The sequence below is a fragment of the Marmota marmota genome, unplaced genomic scaffold (genome assembly GCF_001458135.2).
Source record: "Marmota marmota marmota unplaced genomic scaffold, marMar, whole genome shotgun sequence".
NCBI classification, from domain to species: Eukaryota; Metazoa; Chordata; class Mammalia; order Rodentia; family Sciuridae; genus Marmota; species Marmota marmota.
The window spans coordinates 9,325,424-9,333,334 of NW_025999925.1; positions in this window are offsets into that span (position 1 = coordinate 9,325,424).

The following is a 7,911-nucleotide window of genomic DNA, read 5'->3' on the forward strand; positions in this document are numbered from 1 at the left end:
GGAATTAGAGTCTTCTACTTTGGGCCTGCAATGGGAAATGGCAAGAAGTGAGAAGGTGGCAGAGTCTCTCCTTACTCTATCTTCTCTTACCTGCTACTTTGTGACTTCTAACCCTTGTAGAGTTGGAATATGAGTGAGGGAGAAAACAGAAGATAAGGAAACTGACAAAGGTTTTACTTGATTGGCATACTCCAGAGCTGGTGTCGCAATCTTCAGATGTGAAAACATTTAAGCTTGACTTTTTCTCTCACCAGTACTTTGATTTTTTTGAGACTTCTGCATCATTGGCATCTCTCACATGAAAGTCTTTTGAAAATGGGTGCATATCTTTTCTAGTTGGTCTTTTCTAATTCCTTTATTAACCCCTGAGTATCTAGCAGAAAACTTTTATCTGTCTATGCTGAGATCTTCTAACCCTTCCAGGTAAGACAGCACCTTGCACAATTCCAGCCTGACTTGCCTGTTAATGGTTTAATCTGGTCTATAAGACACTGGCCTGAGTATGACCTCTATGCTAAAGGTAGCTTGAGCCAGCATGCACATGTTTTCAGGCCCACGATGGATGTGCAGTTCCTACAGTGTAGAGAACACGTAAGATACTTTCTGGTTTGTCCCCAAAGAGAACTTCTCACATTTTAGGTATTTTGTTTGTTTGTTTGTTTCATTTTTTAAAATATACCCTCTGCCCTACCACATTTCAGGAGGTTAGCCTCTGAATACAGCTCTCTATAAAGGTCCTCCCTCAGACTCAGACTCTCTAAACTTTTTTTTTTTTTTTTTTAGGATAAATTAGTTTTTAGCAACTGTTTCTTAAGTCCTACTTAGATGGCCTCCCTTTGGAATGTTGCTGAAATGGACTCCTTGTCACTACCAATGACAGTGCCATTTGCACCCTACACAACACAGATGTCAGGCTAAGGCGAGTCACGGATGCTGACTTCCAGCCTTGCTCTCCTAGCATCGCAGAGTGTCAGAAGAGAAACTTTATTGCTATTTATTTGCCCAGTAAAGATGCTTTTTTTGTTAGTTTGTACAAGGGAATCCTGGTTGAAACTGAGATGAGTACAATTTCAGTTAGATGAGTTGTAGGGTTAGCAGTTTCTCTATATTAAAGCCATCTACACATATCATGACATCCATGACAATTATTCAATACTGTGTCAGAAAATTGCCAGAAGGACAAAGGACACTCACTGGTATCATACTACTTTTTATTAGAACAAAATAACAGGATTTTTTAAAGAAAAGCTTTTTTGTTTTTTTGTTTGTGTGTTTGTTTGTTTGTTTCCAATAAGGGGCCAACACTTCAATGGGGAGCAAATAGTTACTTCAGCTGAAGGTGCTTAGACAACTGGATTATCCACATGCAAAAACAAACAAGCAAACAAAACCCTACCAAAATTGTACCATGTACCAAAATTGATTCAAAGTGGATTATAGACCTAAATATAGGAGCTAAGACTAAGACTATAAAACTTTTAGAAGGAAAAGAAAAATAAGCAAATCTATGGCCTAAGATTAGGCATGTTTATGTATTTCTAAGATTGCTTTCATCAGCTTTTGCATTACTGTGACCTAAAGACCTAACAATAGCAACTTAAAGGAGGAAAAGTTTATTTTGGTTCGTGGTTTCAAAGGTTCAGTCCATGGTTAGCCAACTCCATAGCTCTGGGCCAAAGGTGAGGCAGGACATCATGGCATTTGAAGGACCTGGCAGAGGAAAGCAGTTCAGGACATGAGGGCCAGGAAAGAGAGGGGGTGGTGGAGAGGGAGAGGAGAAGAGAGAGAGTGCTCAGCAGGGACAAAATACATACCCAAAAGAATATTTCCAGTGAACTTCTTCTTCCAGTCACATCCTGCCTGCCTACAATTACCACCCAGGGAATCATATCAGTGGACGAATCCTACACCTCATATCTAAACCATAACAAATGTGTTTTGCATTGCAGCGACCAAAATATGCAACAAGATCAACACAGAGGAGGAAAAGTTTATTTGGGGCTCATTGTTTCAGAGGTCTCAGTCCACAGACTGCTGACCTATTATTCTGGTCTCAAGATGAGGGAGCACATGATGGTGGAAGGGTCCGGTGGAGAAAATCAGCTCAGTTCATGGTAGGAATCAGGAAGGAGAGGGGTGGGAAAGGGGTGACAGAACAATCCTTCCAGGCTCCACCCCGTCACCCACCTTTTCCAGCCACGCTCCACCTACCTATCGGTACCATCCAGTCAGTCCATTCAAACTAGGATGGACTGATTAGGTCATAGCTCTCATAATCCAATCTTCTTTTAACTTCTGAATATTCCACCATGAACAAGAACTTTTGGGGGGGGGGGACACCTCATAACCAAATCATAGCAATAGTAACCAAAAATCACAAACAACTGAAGAAAAAATAGGTGCATTGGACTCCACAGAAATTAAAAATTTTTGTGCTTCAAAGGACACAAACGAGAAACTGAAAAGATGACCTTCAGTATGGGAGAAAACACAAACAAGTCATCTTTCTGGTAAGGCTATATAAAGAACTCTAACAACAACAAAAGACAAAAAAAACTAAAAATGGACAACAAGATTTAAATGGATGTTTCTCTAAAGAAGATATGTGCCTAACTTTAATGTACTAATAAAAACATTGAGAAGAGGAGGAAGAGGAGGAGGACAGGAGGAGGAGGAGGAGGAGGGGAGAGAAAGTGCCAACACTAGTGGTGCTCCCATGAAATTCCATCGACTCCAGAGGCTGAGACAAGAGAACAGCAAGTGTAAGGCAAGCCTGGGTAACTTAACCAGACCCTGTCTCTAAATAAAAAATGAAAAGGGCTGCTTAGGTAGCCCAGTGGTAGAGAACCCCAGGATTCAAGCAAAAACAGAAACAGAAGATATGCACATGACCAGTAAACTCATAAAAAGATGTTTAACGTCATTAGCCATCCGGAAATGGAGTCAAAACCATAATGAGACACCACTTTACATCCACTAGAATGGCTGTAATAAAAACACAGATAATAAATGATAATGGGAATATGGAGAAATTGGAATCCTTATGTACTGTGGATGGAGATGTGAAATAGTGCATCCACTTTAGAACCTGGTCTGGCAGTTGTTACTAAAGTTAAACAGAGTCACTGAATGACACAGACATGCTATTCCTAGGGATAAATTCACAAAAGATTGATAACATATATCACACAAAACCTTGTGTACGAATGTTCACAGCAGCATTATTTATAATAGTCAAAAAGTGGAAATAAATTGAATATTTGTCAGCTGATAGATTAGTAAACAAAATGAGGTATTTCCATATAAGGGAATATTATTTGGCAATAAAAAGGAGTGAAGAACTGATTTTTGCTACTACATGGAAGAACCTTGAAAACATTATGCCATTAAAGAAGTTAACCATAAAAAACTACATACAGAATTATTCCATTTATTTGAAATGTCTAGAATAGGCAACTCTATAGAGACAGAAAGTAGATAATTGATTACATAAGGAAACTTTATCTTTGGATTGCTCATTACTACTGTATAAACATACAATCAATTTTTGTGTATTGATCTTGTATATTGTAACTTTCCTAAACTTGTTTATTGGTCTTTTCGTGAATTCCTTGGGATTTTCTGTATATAAGATCATTCCATCTGCAAATATAGTTTTGCTTTTTCCTTTCGATCTCCTTTTTCTTTTGCTTGCCTTTCTTCACTGGTTAGGACCTCCAGTTCTATGTATGTGGAGGCAGTGAGAGCAGACATTCTTGCCTTGTTCCCTGTTAGGGGAAACTGTTTCATTATTCACCATGTAGTATGATGTTTTTCTGTGGCTTTTCCCCAAAATGCCTTTTGTCAGATTGAGGAAATTTTCTTCTATTACAAATTTGTTAAAGGTTGTTTTTTGTTTTAAATCATGAATGGATGTGGGGTTTTGTCAAGTGTTTTTTCTATGTCTATTAAGTTGATTATATGGTTTTTGCTCTTTGTTCTATTAATATGGTGTATTAGGTTAAATGGTTTTCATATGTGCAACCAACCTTTCATTCCTGGGATAAATTCCACTTGGTCCTGGTATATAATCCTTTTCTTATATTGCTGGGTTTGGTTTGCTAGTTATTTTGCTTAAGGATTTTTGCATTTGTATTTTAAGGCCTTTTATCTTTTAGATGCTTTCTCTTGGTCTGCTTGTCCATTTAATTTTGCCTATTGTATCTTTCACTATACAAGTTTTCCAGCTTTTATGTTAAAAACAGGTTAGTATTTCCCCCCATGGCTTCGTAGTAATTTTTTTCTTGCTGAGCAAGGTCATTTCTTCCCTGATACCATAAAACTATTTGCCCACATTTTTCTTTAATAATGATCACTGTTTTATTTATTTATTTATTTATTTATTTATTTATTTATCATGTTTAGAAGTTAATTGGAAACTTACTTTTATCTAGCTACAAGGTAAAGACCCAATGGCCTGTTTTACTAAATTCATTCAGTAATTAAGCAATTTATTAAAATTCATTTAAGAAAATTATTAAACCTTTTAAGTACTTGGCATGTTTTAAAGCATTTTAATAAAACTGTAAAAAATAGACAAGATCCTTGTTTTAATATAATTTACATGGAGGAGACATAAAACAAAAAATTAAACAGGCTGGGGGTATAGCTCAGTAACAGAGTGTGTGCTTATCACTTGATCCTAGGACCAAAAACTAAATACATAAATAAATAAAAAAGGTAATTTCAGATTGCTTGAAGTGTTTTAAAGAAAATAATACAGAATGATGGAGAATAATATATCTCTCTTCAGTACAATGATCAGGACAAGCACCTCTAAGGGGTATGTTTGTGTTGGGACCATGATGATGGTCCAATAATGAAGATTCAGTCATGTGAAGAGCTAAGAAAGAGTGTTCTAAACACAGGGGCAAGCACAAGCAAAGACTATGAGGCTTTTGGTACATTTAAGCAATAAGACAAAGTCACTATGGATGGAGTGAAGTAAGGAAAAGGGAAAGTATTACCAGACGAGATCAGAAAGCTGGATAGGGGCCAGTTCGGGAAGAGACTTTCAGGCCATGATAAAAGAAGCCAATGGAAGTTATTAAGCAAGAGAGCATTTGATTCAAAGTTATATTTTGAAGAATCCATTTGTCTGCTGTGAGGCAATAGACAAAGTGGAGAGATCAGTTGGAAGGAATGATTGTGGGTTGAACTGGAGAATACACATAAAATATAGAGTGAATTAAACAGATTTGAGACATATTTTGGAGAAAATAATAATACCTAGTATTTGTTGAACATATAAAATACATCAATTACTGTTTTAATCTCTTAACAACCCACTAATCCCCATTGTTATCCTATGTTTTCATTTGTTTACATTGCTATGACAAGATATCCAAGTCTGGGTACTTTGTAAAGAAAAGAGGTTTACACAGCTCACAGTTTTAGCAGTTTAAGGGCACAGCACCAGCAGTGACTTGGCTCTAGTGAGGATTTCATGATGAATGGCATCACAGTGGTGAGAGTGCACATGAAAGAGAGATTACATGGCAAGACAGGAAACCAGAGATAGATAAAGAAGGGGCCGGGCTTACTCTTTTATAACAGTCATCTCCTGAGAACTATCCAGGGCCCCAAGAGAACTATATTAGTTTCTTCTGAGGGCAATGTCCTTACTGACCTAACAACTTCCTATAAGGCCCTACCTCTGAAAGGTTCTACCACCATTTAATATTGCCACACTGGAGACCAAGCCTCCAATACATGAACCCTTGGGGAACAAACCACAGTCAAACCAAAGCACTCCAGGAAGTAGAGTGTATCATACCCTTGTTTTACAGTTGAGATGACTTTGATTGAATGGAAGAAACTGGCCTAAGATTATAGAGTTGCTAAATGTAGAGCCAGGATATGAACCCAATAGTTTGGTAACAGAGTTCATGTTTCTAACTACTTATTTATTCTCTCTCTCAAGGACAGCCCAAGGACATAGAGCAAATGTTGGAGGTTGAAGGAAAGGGAGAAATCAGATGACTCAGCATTTTAGTTTGAGCACCTTGACAGATAATGGTTTACTAAGATAAGAAACATTAAGGAAGTTATTAATCTAAGGATGGGATGTGTGTGTTTGTTAAAGGGGAAGTAATAGAAGAGAATTACTGTTTTGAAAATGTTGAGTTTTAGAGATCTCAGGTGGAACATCAATTTGACTGTTGGATGTCTGAAGCTAGGGTTTAGGAGCGAGCTGAGGACTAGAGAGAGTGATTTAGGACTCATTGGTAGGGTTGGCATTTAAAGCCAGGGTTCCAGAAAAGAAAAGAATGAGGCCTATATTCAAGTTCTGGGGCTTTTAATTGAAGTAGACACTAATAAAAGAAAAAGAGAGTCAGCCATGTTGGAGTGAAGCTTGTTGAGGTTGGTGTCTTGGAAGTCATGAAACCACTATTCTAAAATGCAATTTATGGAATATCCCATCCCTCTCCCACTAATCCCTTTCCCCACTAATCTGAAATGCCATCATTATCATGCATGTTTTCCTCTATTTACCCATGTTTGTCTACAGATTCTTCTATTGTATCTTCCTTAATCACAAACAAGATGCTGTGCCCATCATTGCTTTTTTATAGGCTATAATTTTCAAAAGATTTCTGAATACTCTCACATTATTTCTTCTAGATCTGTACTGGCCTGTCATATTCCATATTATCCCATTGAAATGGCATTGAATTTATACAATTACCTTGGGGAATACTGACATCTTTATAACATTTGATTCTTCTCATTAGGAAAAGTGTATGCTCTTCTTCCATTCAAATTTTTTCCTGTATGCTCATCAATGATTTATAGTTTTCTTCCTGGAGGTATAGCATGCTTGCTCATAAGTTTATTCCTAGATATTTTATGGTTCTGGTTGCTAACGTGTATCAGCTTCTCTTTATTGCACTCTTTAATTAACCATGCTGGGTTTATCAGGGTTTGTTGTTGTAACCCACAGATACTAACTCTGACTAACATTAGCCAAAAAGGAAATGAATGGAAGCAAATGAGGGTGTTCATGTGATTGAAGAACCACACTCAGAATATGTAGTATTTTTATAATAAAAGGAAAAGTTATTTTCATTAGTAAATTTTACAAAGCTAATGAAATTAAAATATAGTAGTTAGGATATTTAAAATGGAAACTTGTTAACATCTTTATTATATAAATAACTTCTGAAATGAGTAAAATTTCAAAACATTCTGATCCCCAAAGATAAATATTCAAAGGACAAAAACATTCTGCAAAATAGAAAAAAAATTTACAAATATATGAAAACTTTTTGGGTGAGTGGAAACTGGGGCACTTTATATATTTTTATTTTAAGACAATGTCTTACTAATTTGCTGAGGCTGGCCTGGAACTCTTGCCTAAGTCTCTCGAGCTGCTGGGATTACAGGTATGCACTTCTGTGCTTGGCTTTCATGAAAACTTTTTAAGCGTCACTAGTAAGAAAAAAAAAATGTTACACGACAAGACACTAGATTTTCATTTGTCAAATTAAATGGTTTTTGTTTGAAAATGATCTCTTCTGGTAAGGGTGTAGGAAAATGATTCTTATTCATTGCTGGTAAAATATAAAATTATATACCAAAAGTCCAAAGCCTTAAAGATGTTCAATAATTATACTCAGTAATTGACAAGTAGTTATACTTTTAGTGGTTCTATCTTTTGAAAGTGATTCAAAATACAGAATAAATTTTATGGGCAAAGATGTTCATAGCAGCTTTATTTATAAAATAACTTAGAAATTGGAAGCAACTCCAATGCTGAATATGGTTAAGTAAGTTGCATCACATCTACTTGGTTGAATATATATATACATATACATATTATATATATATATATATATATATATATATATATATATATATATATATATATAT